The 9,401-nt window shown below is 42.3% G+C and overlaps 1 long non-coding RNA gene across 1 annotated transcript; it reads left to right on the plus strand.

Moving 5' to 3' along the window:
* The first annotated feature begins 2,588 nt into the window (after positions 1-2,588).
* Positions 2,589-6,993, plus strand: LOC146395333 (uncharacterized). Its single transcript, XR_014832431.1, has 2 exons — positions 2,589-5,350; positions 5,623-6,993. It is a non-coding gene; the product is annotated as an uncharacterized LOC146395333 (long non-coding RNA).
* The last annotated feature ends 2,408 nt before the right edge of the window (positions 6,994-9,401 follow it).

The following is a 9,401-nucleotide window of genomic DNA, read 5'->3' on the forward strand; positions in this document are numbered from 1 at the left end:
TCATGGCAATGCCGGATCCCTGACCCACTGAGTGGGGCCAAGGACTGAACCTGCATCCTCATGGATACTAGCTGGATTCGTTTCTGCTGTGCCACAGCATGAACTCTGGTTTTTTTCTTGATCTCAGTGGAAATGCTTTCAATATTTTCCCATTAAACATGATGGTTGCTATATATTCTATGTAGAGAATCTTTATCATATTAAGGAAGTTCCCTTCTACTCCTAATTTCTCAAGGTGTTTTATGTTTTGTTTTGTTTTGCTTTAAGAATAAACTTGTCTTGGAGTTCCCGTCCTAGCACAGCACACACAAATCCAACCAGGAACCATGAAGTTTCCGGTTCGATCCCTGGTCTCGCTCAGTGGGTTAAGGATCTGGCGCTGCTGTGCGCTGTGGTGTAGGTCGAAGATGCAGCACAGATCTGGCGTTGCTGTGGCTGTGGCGTAGGCTGGCGGCTGTAGCTCTAACTGGACTCCTAGCCTGGGAATCTCCATATGCCGTGGGTGCAGCTCTAAAAAGCAAAAAAAAAGAATAAACTTGAATATCAAATACTTTCTTTGTACCTACTGAGATGGTTATATATTTCTCCTTAATCTGTTAAAGTGGTAAATTATATGAGTTCATCTCCTAGTGTTAAACCCACTTTATATTCCCGGAGTAAAAAGTCATATTGGTTTAATAATAATTATTATTATTATTTTATTCATAGACACTGTTTTTCATGTGATTGTTTTTTCTGAACTATTCCTTTCTTTCTCGTTTCTCACCCTCCATTAACCTTACTCCCCACCCATGATTTTTTTTATTTTTTTATTACTCAATGAATTTATCACAGTTAGAGTTGTACAATGATCATCACAGCATTTCCATCCCAAACTCCCAGCGCATCCCCCACCCCACAAACAGTCTCCTTTCAAAACCATAAGTTTTTCAAAGTCTGTGAATCAGTATCTGTTCTGTAAAGAAGTTCCTTGTGTCCTTTTTTCAGATTCCACATGTGAGTGATAGCATTTGATGCTGGTGTCTCATTGTCTGACTGACTTCATGATAATTCTAGGTCCATCCATGTTCTTAACAATGCCAGTATTTTGTTCCTTTTAATGGCTGAGTAATATTCCATTGTGTATATGTACCCCATCTTCTTTTTTTTTTTTTTTTGTCTTTTTGCCTGTTCTAGGGCCGCTCCCACGGCATATGGAGGTTCCCAGGCTAGGGGTCCAATCCGAGCTATAGCTGCCAGCCTATACCAGAGCCATAGCAACTCAGGATCCGAGCTGCGTCTGCAACCTACACCACAGCTCACAGCAATGTCGGATCTTTAACCCACTGAGCAAGGCCAGGGATCAAACCTGCAACCTCATGGTTCCTAGTCAGATTCGTTAACCACTGAGCCACAATGGGAACTCCGTACTACATCTTCCTGATCCACTTCTCTGTCGATGGACATTTAGGTTGTTTCCCTGTCTTGGCTACTGTATAGAGTGCTGCAATGAATATTGGAGTACATGTGTCTTTTTGAGTCATGGTTTTCTCTGGATAGATGTCCAGGAGTGGGATTGCTGGATCAAATGGTAGTTCTATGTTTAGTTTTCTGAGGCATCTCCATACTGTTTTCCACAGTGGTTGCACCAATTTACAATCCCACCAAGAGTGTACTAGGGTTCCTTTTTCTCCACACCCTCTCCAGCACTTCTTGTTTGTAGACTTTTTCATGATGGCCATTCTGGCTGGTGTAAGGTGGTACCTCAGAGTGGTTTTGATTTGCATTTCTCTAATCATGAGTGATGCTGAACATCTTTTCATGTGTTTTTTTGGCCATCCATATGTCTTCTTTGGAGAACTGTCTGTTTAGATCTTCTGCCCATTTTTTGATGGGGTTGTTTGTTTTTTGGGTATGGAGCTGCAGAAGGTGTTTATCAATTTTGGAGATGAATCTCTTGTCAGTCGATTCTTTGCAAATATTTTCTCCCGTCCTGTGGGTTGTCTTTTTGTTTTGTTTAGGGTTTCCTTTGCTGTGCAGAAACTTGGAAGTTTAAGTCCCATTTGTTTATTTTTGTTTTTACTGTCATTACTCTAAGATGTGGATCTGAGAACATGTTGCAAGATAACCCATGTTAACAACTGATGTGCACATGTACAGACCTTTCTCTGAGACAGTATAATCTCACACACACACACACACACACACACACCCTCTACCTACCTATATAGAAGGCCTGCTTTTACCTCCTACAATACACATTTTAAAGGTCAGTGTATCACTAAAGGTGGCCTTTGGGGCTGAGACTGGTTGCTGAGGGGGCGATGAGGTTTCTGCCCACGCCGGGAGCCCTTCTTGGCACCCCTACGCTGCACTGCTGAGATGACCTTCAGGTAAGCTCATGCCTCCAAGGCTCTGGAGTGAGTGAGCGAGGCTGAGGGTGGGCACCCTCTGTCCCACCAGGTTCTCAGCGGGTCTCACTGCTTCCAGGAATGCTGGCTGGCCAGTTGCAAATCCGAAGGCACTGCAAAGTCACTTCTATGGGGAGCTTCTGAATCCAGGCCAGCTAATTGCTCCTCCTCCCAAGCCCTCCACACTTCCTTTATGGGTTTTTTCTTTTTTTTTTTTTCCCCCTGCTTGGTAATTTTAATCAGTCCAAGAACCAATTGCTGCGCCCTCAGATCAATAGCCCCTGGGAGGGACTGAGGATGGTCTCGGGGGAGGCCCTTCAGCTGCTCCTGCAGGGGAATCAGTTCCTTCCTGCCTCAGATTCACTCTAATCAAGCTTCTTCCACTTTATTGCTTTATGAAAGCAGCCTCCTCCAAGAACCTGAGCTGGCACCAAGTCAGGATGACCAGAATGAAATCAGTGGCTAAAACGTATCTTTTCATATCTTAAAATCCAATTTTCCAGTAAGGGCTTGGAGTTTTGTTTTTTTGTTTGTTTGTTTCTTTCTTTCTTTCTTTTTATTCTTTGTTTATTTGTTTTTTGTTTCTTTGTCACCATGTTTTAGAAGGGATTTAAAGCTGCTCTTTAGCTGAAGTAAGAGCTCAATAAGCATGCATTGAGGAAGAGATGAAAGAATAAATGATGGACTAGTCCGCACTTGGTAAATGGTTAATGAAGGAGAACCAAATAATATAATGTATGCGAAACAGATGTCATCAGCGAAGAGTGAAAATTATAACTGAGCTGGACAGAACAGCAGTCTTACTCTGTGGCGCCATCTGCTGGAAGTAAGTTAGCACCACATGTCCGTTTCTGCTTTAGAGAAGCAGGCGGACATGAGGTTCTGAAAATACAAGCAAAGCGCTGAGTAAAAATGGAACACATTTCAGCAAAATCTAACATTTGCCAGATACCGTGCGAGAAACATGCATTATTTCTCTTCATCCTCACTGTAACTATGAGAGGCGTATACTATGATTATTTTATCTTTAGAGATTAAATATCTGAGGGCTTCTTGGCATTCCCTGGTGGCTCATTGGATTTTAGGATCCAGCCATTATCAGTGCTGTGACTTGGGTCCCTGCTGTGACTTGCATCCCTGCTGTGGTACCAGTTGAATCCCTGGCCTGGGAACTTTTGCATGCCACAGGAGCAGAAAAAAAAAAAAAAAAAAAAGAAAGAAAGCAAAAAGAAGGAAAAGAAAATGAAAATCTAAGGCTTATCAAGGATTCTAGTGAATATATATATGAATGTCTGAGCCCACAGAGCTAGTGGGTATTTGGCATAAGACTCAAAACACAGTTCCATCTGACTTCAGAGCCTCTCGTGGGTTAGTTCCCCAGGAATTAAACTCAAACATGGGGATATGCATGCAGGAAGATTATTACAGAGTGTTTTAGGATCACAGATGGAAGGGAAAAATCAAACTTCATGCAGCCTCAGCAGAGGCCTCAGCTGATGCCAAGAGGTTAGAATGGAGCTGGGATGGCAAGAAGGCTGGGACTCCCGCTTCATCCAATCTTTGCATGTAGAACTTGGGCTAGGTTGTTTTCCTCAGCCAAGGGCAAATCCTCAAGAAGGACTCAGCTGAGAACTGTCAGTAGCCTAAGATCCCAGCAGCTGGGGGAATATACAAGCACAGCATTCCTGGAGTGCGGAGGTCTGCGCATCATGCCACAGTATCCACTACAGAGCCCCTATACTTGTCACATCTGCACTGCTGCTCAAATAGGGGGTAGGTATCCAAGGTCAATGTCATGGGTAGTAGGGGGGGCAGGGGTTAATGAGCAAACATAGTTCTGCCCACCAACCACCCAGTGAAACTGATTCAGGCCATGCCTACCATTCAGTTGCAATAACTGATTCATACAGAAATAATATATAGATTGCTTTATGGGTTTCAAGCCACTAACAAAGAAGTAAAATGCAATGTTCAACTAACTGGGCAAGTGATTGGTGATGGATTCCTTGATACATTCAAATAAGAAATGGAAGAATTGAGGGCCACAAATTGACTAATGTATAAATCAAGAGTTCCTGTCATGGCTCAGCAGCTAATGAACTGGACTAGCATCCATGAGGACATGGATTCAATCCCTGGCCTTGTTGAGCAGGTTAAGGATCCGGCGTTGCCGTAAGCTGTGGTGTAGCTCACAGATGTGGCTTGGATCCCACGTTTCTGTGGCTGTGGTGCAGGCTGGCTGCTGTAGCTCTGGTTAAACCCCTAGCCTGGGAACCTCCATATGCTGCGGGTACAGCCTTAAAAAGACAAAAAAAAAAAATCATTCGTGCCGTATATTCTATTCCAGACAGATCCTGCTATATAGAACAGGGAACTGTATCTAGTCACTTGTGATGGAACATGATAGAGGATAATGTAAGAAAAAGAATATATATATATATATATATATATATATATATATATATATTTTTTTTTTAACATTTGTATGACTGGGTCACTTTGCTGTACAGTAGAAATTGACAGAACACTATAAACCAACTATAATGGAAAAAATTATAAAAAATAAATCATTTAGTGGCAAATGAAATTGTTTAAAAACATTTCGCTCCCTCTCCCACACCACTTCTATAGGAGGAGTGAAATTTTAATGTTGGGAGGTGTTAGCCTTGGTTCTGTCAGCCACCCACTGACCTTAGGCTTGGTCATGTGACTTGCTTTTCCCAATGAGATGTCTGCAGTTACTGACACAAGCAGAGGCTTGAAATGTACTTGGGTGGTTGGCCTTGCCTTCTTGTGCTTCTGTCATGCCCTGGCTGCTAGGTCACTGAGACTGCAGAACTATACATCAAAGTCAGTAGGAAAATTGTTGTTTTATATCACTAAGTTGTGAGGTGGCTTGTTTGGCAGCTTTGGTTAATCAATACACATTTACCAAGCTGTGGAGGATAACATACAGGAATGTATCAATAATAATTTTTTTTTTTTGTCTTTTTTTTTTGCTATTTCTTGGGCCGCTCCCGCGGCATAGGGAGGTTCCCAGGCTAGGGGTCCAATAGGAGCTATAGCCACCGGCCTACGCCAGAGCCTCAGCAACGCGGGATCCGAGCCGCGTCTGCAACCTACACCACAGCTCACGGCAACGCTGGATCGTTAACCCACTGAGCAAGGGCAGGGACCGAACCCGCAACCTCATGGTTCCTAGTCGGATTCGTTAACCACTGCGCCACGACAGGAACTCCTCAATAATAATTTTGACTGTATATGATTTTTCCTAAGAACAGTCCTTAATCCTTAGTCTCCATAAATGATCTGAATCTCATGCTTAAATATGGGAAAAAATTGGGCCAGGCATTATTTTGAGCATCTGTGGCAGAGACCACTAAATGCCCCTTAGTCAATGTCTCTATATTTATTTCTTGAGCAATAATAAACTCCAGTGTCCCCAAACCATCCGGAAACAGGGGTATAATATCTGTGCAGTCCTCCCAGAAAGTGATACTAGAATCTGTTCAATTTGGCCATGAGGATACTGGACAAGGAAGAGTGTCCCCAAGGGAAGAGCCAAGGGTCATGGAGGTCAGAGGTCAGGTAGGAGGTCAGAGGACAGGTACACTCATCCTAGAAAGCAGGACCAACTCAGCTGACAAAGGAGGATGTCTGTCCAATACCTGGACTTTATTTATTTATTTATTTATTCATTCATTTATTTATCAGGCCCATGGCATGTGGAAGTTCCCAGGCCAGGAATGGAACCTGAGCCACAGCAGTGACAATGCCAAATCCTTAATTGCTCGGCCACCAGGGAACTCCTGAATTTTTTAATAATAGTATTTAGAGGTCATTTCCCTTGTGCCCAGGCACATGATCCCCCAAATACATGCTAATCTTCCCAACCTTCCTTATAGCCAAGTGTGGGCATGTAACTGAGTTCTATCCAGTGGGGTGCAAATCAGATAATCACATAGCAGATTCTAGAAACTTCATTAAGAGACAGCTGGGTTACACCAAATACCTCTACCTTTTTCGCTCTGATATCTTTTTTCCTTCTGGTTTAGATGCAGGTGTAATGGCAGGAGCTGGACCAGCCAATTTGGACTATAAGGTAAGTTTGATTCAAATGGGCAATTAATGTAGAATGAAGCAACAAGACTAAAGGAGCCTAAGTTCTGGAAAATTTGATGGCACAAACCGCCAAATCAACCCCAAACTTCCTATCTTTAACTTTTACAGGAGAGGGGAAATAAAACAACTTCATCTTATTCAAGTCAATGATATTTGGCCTCTCTGATATTGGCAAACGCACCTAAACCCAACTGATATAGCATCCAACTATTGACAACTCATAGAAGGAAAGAGATCTTGTTACTGTTTGTAAAAAGACACTCTAGATAGAAATTTATGTTGGAGTTCCTGTCGTGGCGCAGTGGTTAACGAATCCGACTAGGAACCATGAGGTTGCGGGTTCAGTCCCTGCCCTTGCTCAGCGGGTTAAGGATCCGGCGTTGCTGTGAGCTGTGGTGTAGGTTGCAGACATGGCTTGGATCCCGCGTTGCTGTGGCTCTGGCGTAGGCTGGTGGCTATGGCTCCGATTCGACCCCTAGCCTGGGAACCTCCCTATGCCGCGGGAGCGGCCCAAGAAATAGCAAAAAGACCAAAAAAAAAAAAAAAAAAAAAAAGAAATTTATGTCTGTGATTCAGTGTGCTGGAAAAAAGACTATACTGGAGTTAGAAGAACCAAATTCTAGCCCCGGCACTGTTGCTGATGAATCATATGACCTTTGCCATATTTCTCTGATCAATAAAATAAGAGGGTTGGAAGAGGAATAAATTCAGGAAAATCAATAAACATAGAAGATGCTTACCATCACTGGTAATAAGAGAGATGCAAATTAAAACAAGCAGATACACATTAACTCCAATGAGATTGGCAGAATCAAAGTGCCTAATAAGTCCAGGTGTTGATGTGGACAAGGGGGAAACAGAATTTTCCTACAATGCAGGTGGAAATGAAACTTGGTACAACCAGTGAAAGTCAACCATTTGCAATAAAGCTGGAAACATGCATGTCTTGTGATCCAGCAGTTCACCTTCTAAATAAATACCCTAGAGACTCTTTTGCTGTCATGTCCCGTTTGATGATCTAGGCCACCGATGAAAAGACCTATGATCTCCACATGTATTATAGAAACGAATTAGGTATGGACATTGTCATATATTCAGGCAACGGAGTACTATCACAATAGGAAAATGCTCCTTCAGGCTTAGCCTCACTGTTACCTGTCCTGGGGTAGCACACTATTCTTTGTAAACCCTGTGAAATTCTCCTAATGGGTGCACCATATTAGGATACAGAGAGAAACCTAGCAGTTCCTTTGGAACGATTCATGAGCTCTTCATGACCCATTCCTCTTCTCGGTACCCATCCCAGAGAAAAAACTTGCATATGTGCATGAGGGCCAAGTACAAGGATATTTGCTATACTTATATTTGCAATAATAAAAAAATTAGAAACTATTAAAATGTCTTCAAATAGGGAAATAGCTAAATTATTATTTATCATCATCATCATAATTATTATTATATAATGCAGCTTGGATCTAGTGTTGCCGTGGCTGTGCAAGTAGGCCAGCAGCTACAGCTCCAATTGGACCCCTGGCCAAGGAACCTCTATATGCCACAGGTGCAGCTTCAAAAAGAAAAAACTTAAATTAAGTTTAAAAATACATACCCACCCTATTGAAGTGAGCTTGTCCATGTCATTTGCTTTGACCAAGGAAATGTAGGTAAAAGTGACATGAGACTTCTAAGCAGAAGCTTTAAGAAGTTCCACTACTTCTTTTCCTTCTGCCTTGAGATTAGCATAACCTACCTGCTTCTTCGACCTGTGTCCAGAGATACACCTGAAGCCAACCCATGACAAACATGAAAGGATCAAGAAATAAACTTTGTTGTTATAAGGCACTGAGATTTTGGGGATGTTTGTTATTGCAGCAAAAGCTAACCTCCCTTGACTAATGCAGGCTGTTATATAATTGATACATGGGTACTTTCTGGGGAGGATAAATGGCATTGAGAGCTGGTGATCAAAAGAGACTTTAGGGTTTTGTTTTTGTTTTTTTGCCTTTCAGAGCCGTACCTGCAGCAAGTTCCCAGGCTAGGGGTCAAATCAGAGCTGCAGCCATAGCCATAGCGACATGGGATCCAAGCTGTGTCTATGATCCATGCTACAGCTCAGAGCCACGCCGAATCCCCAACCCAGTGAACAAGACCAAGGATCGAACCTGTATCCTCATGGATACTAGTCATGTTCATAACCTGATGAGCCCAAGAGGATCTCTAAGACTTTAGTTTTTAATCTTTAATATTTTAGGTTTCTTACACTGAAAATATATTCATACATCACCAGGTAATAAAAATACATGATTAAAAATGAATACAGCAGGTGTTTGCTTACTTAAAATTAAATTCTAAAAAATATCATTCTTAAAATACACACATGAATGCCCCAAAAAATTAATGGTTCTTCTCCCCCAGCTGGCACTCTGAAGAAAGAGACTGGAGGCGGATACCTCTGTGAACTTTCCAAGGCTAGAGGAAGCACTGGAGCATGATGATACCTCACCACTTTCTCCACAGGTAGAAATTTGCAAAGCCTACACACACCATGAAACTTATTTCGGGTTCAGTTCTCATGAAATTGAAATATGGATCCACATTTTTTTCATTAATGATGCCTACCTTCCCAGTGACCTCATTTAGATAAGAGCCTAGGTGGTGATTATGTCATCAAAATTCAATCCAGTGAGTTTGGAGAAGTCTGGTCTCCTTGACCCAGGCTACTCTTGTCTGGCAAAGTCAGTGAGAGCTATTAGAGCTCTGTTTCTGATTATACCTATAGAACTCTCTGAGTCAAGGGTTCACCTTTTGTTCCTTTAAAATGAAAAGCCAAAATTGGCTGGATGGATATCAAAGTCCTCATGCAAGCTCACATGTCATAGACAACCCTGCAAT

Source organism: Sus scrofa, chromosome 17, assembly GCF_054392235.1.
Source record: "Sus scrofa isolate SSC_HxYL_T2T_F1_AM1 chromosome 17, Sscrofa_HxYL_maternal_Yorkshire_Landrace_v2.0, whole genome shotgun sequence".
Taxonomy (NCBI): domain Eukaryota; kingdom Metazoa; phylum Chordata; class Mammalia; order Artiodactyla; family Suidae; genus Sus; species Sus scrofa.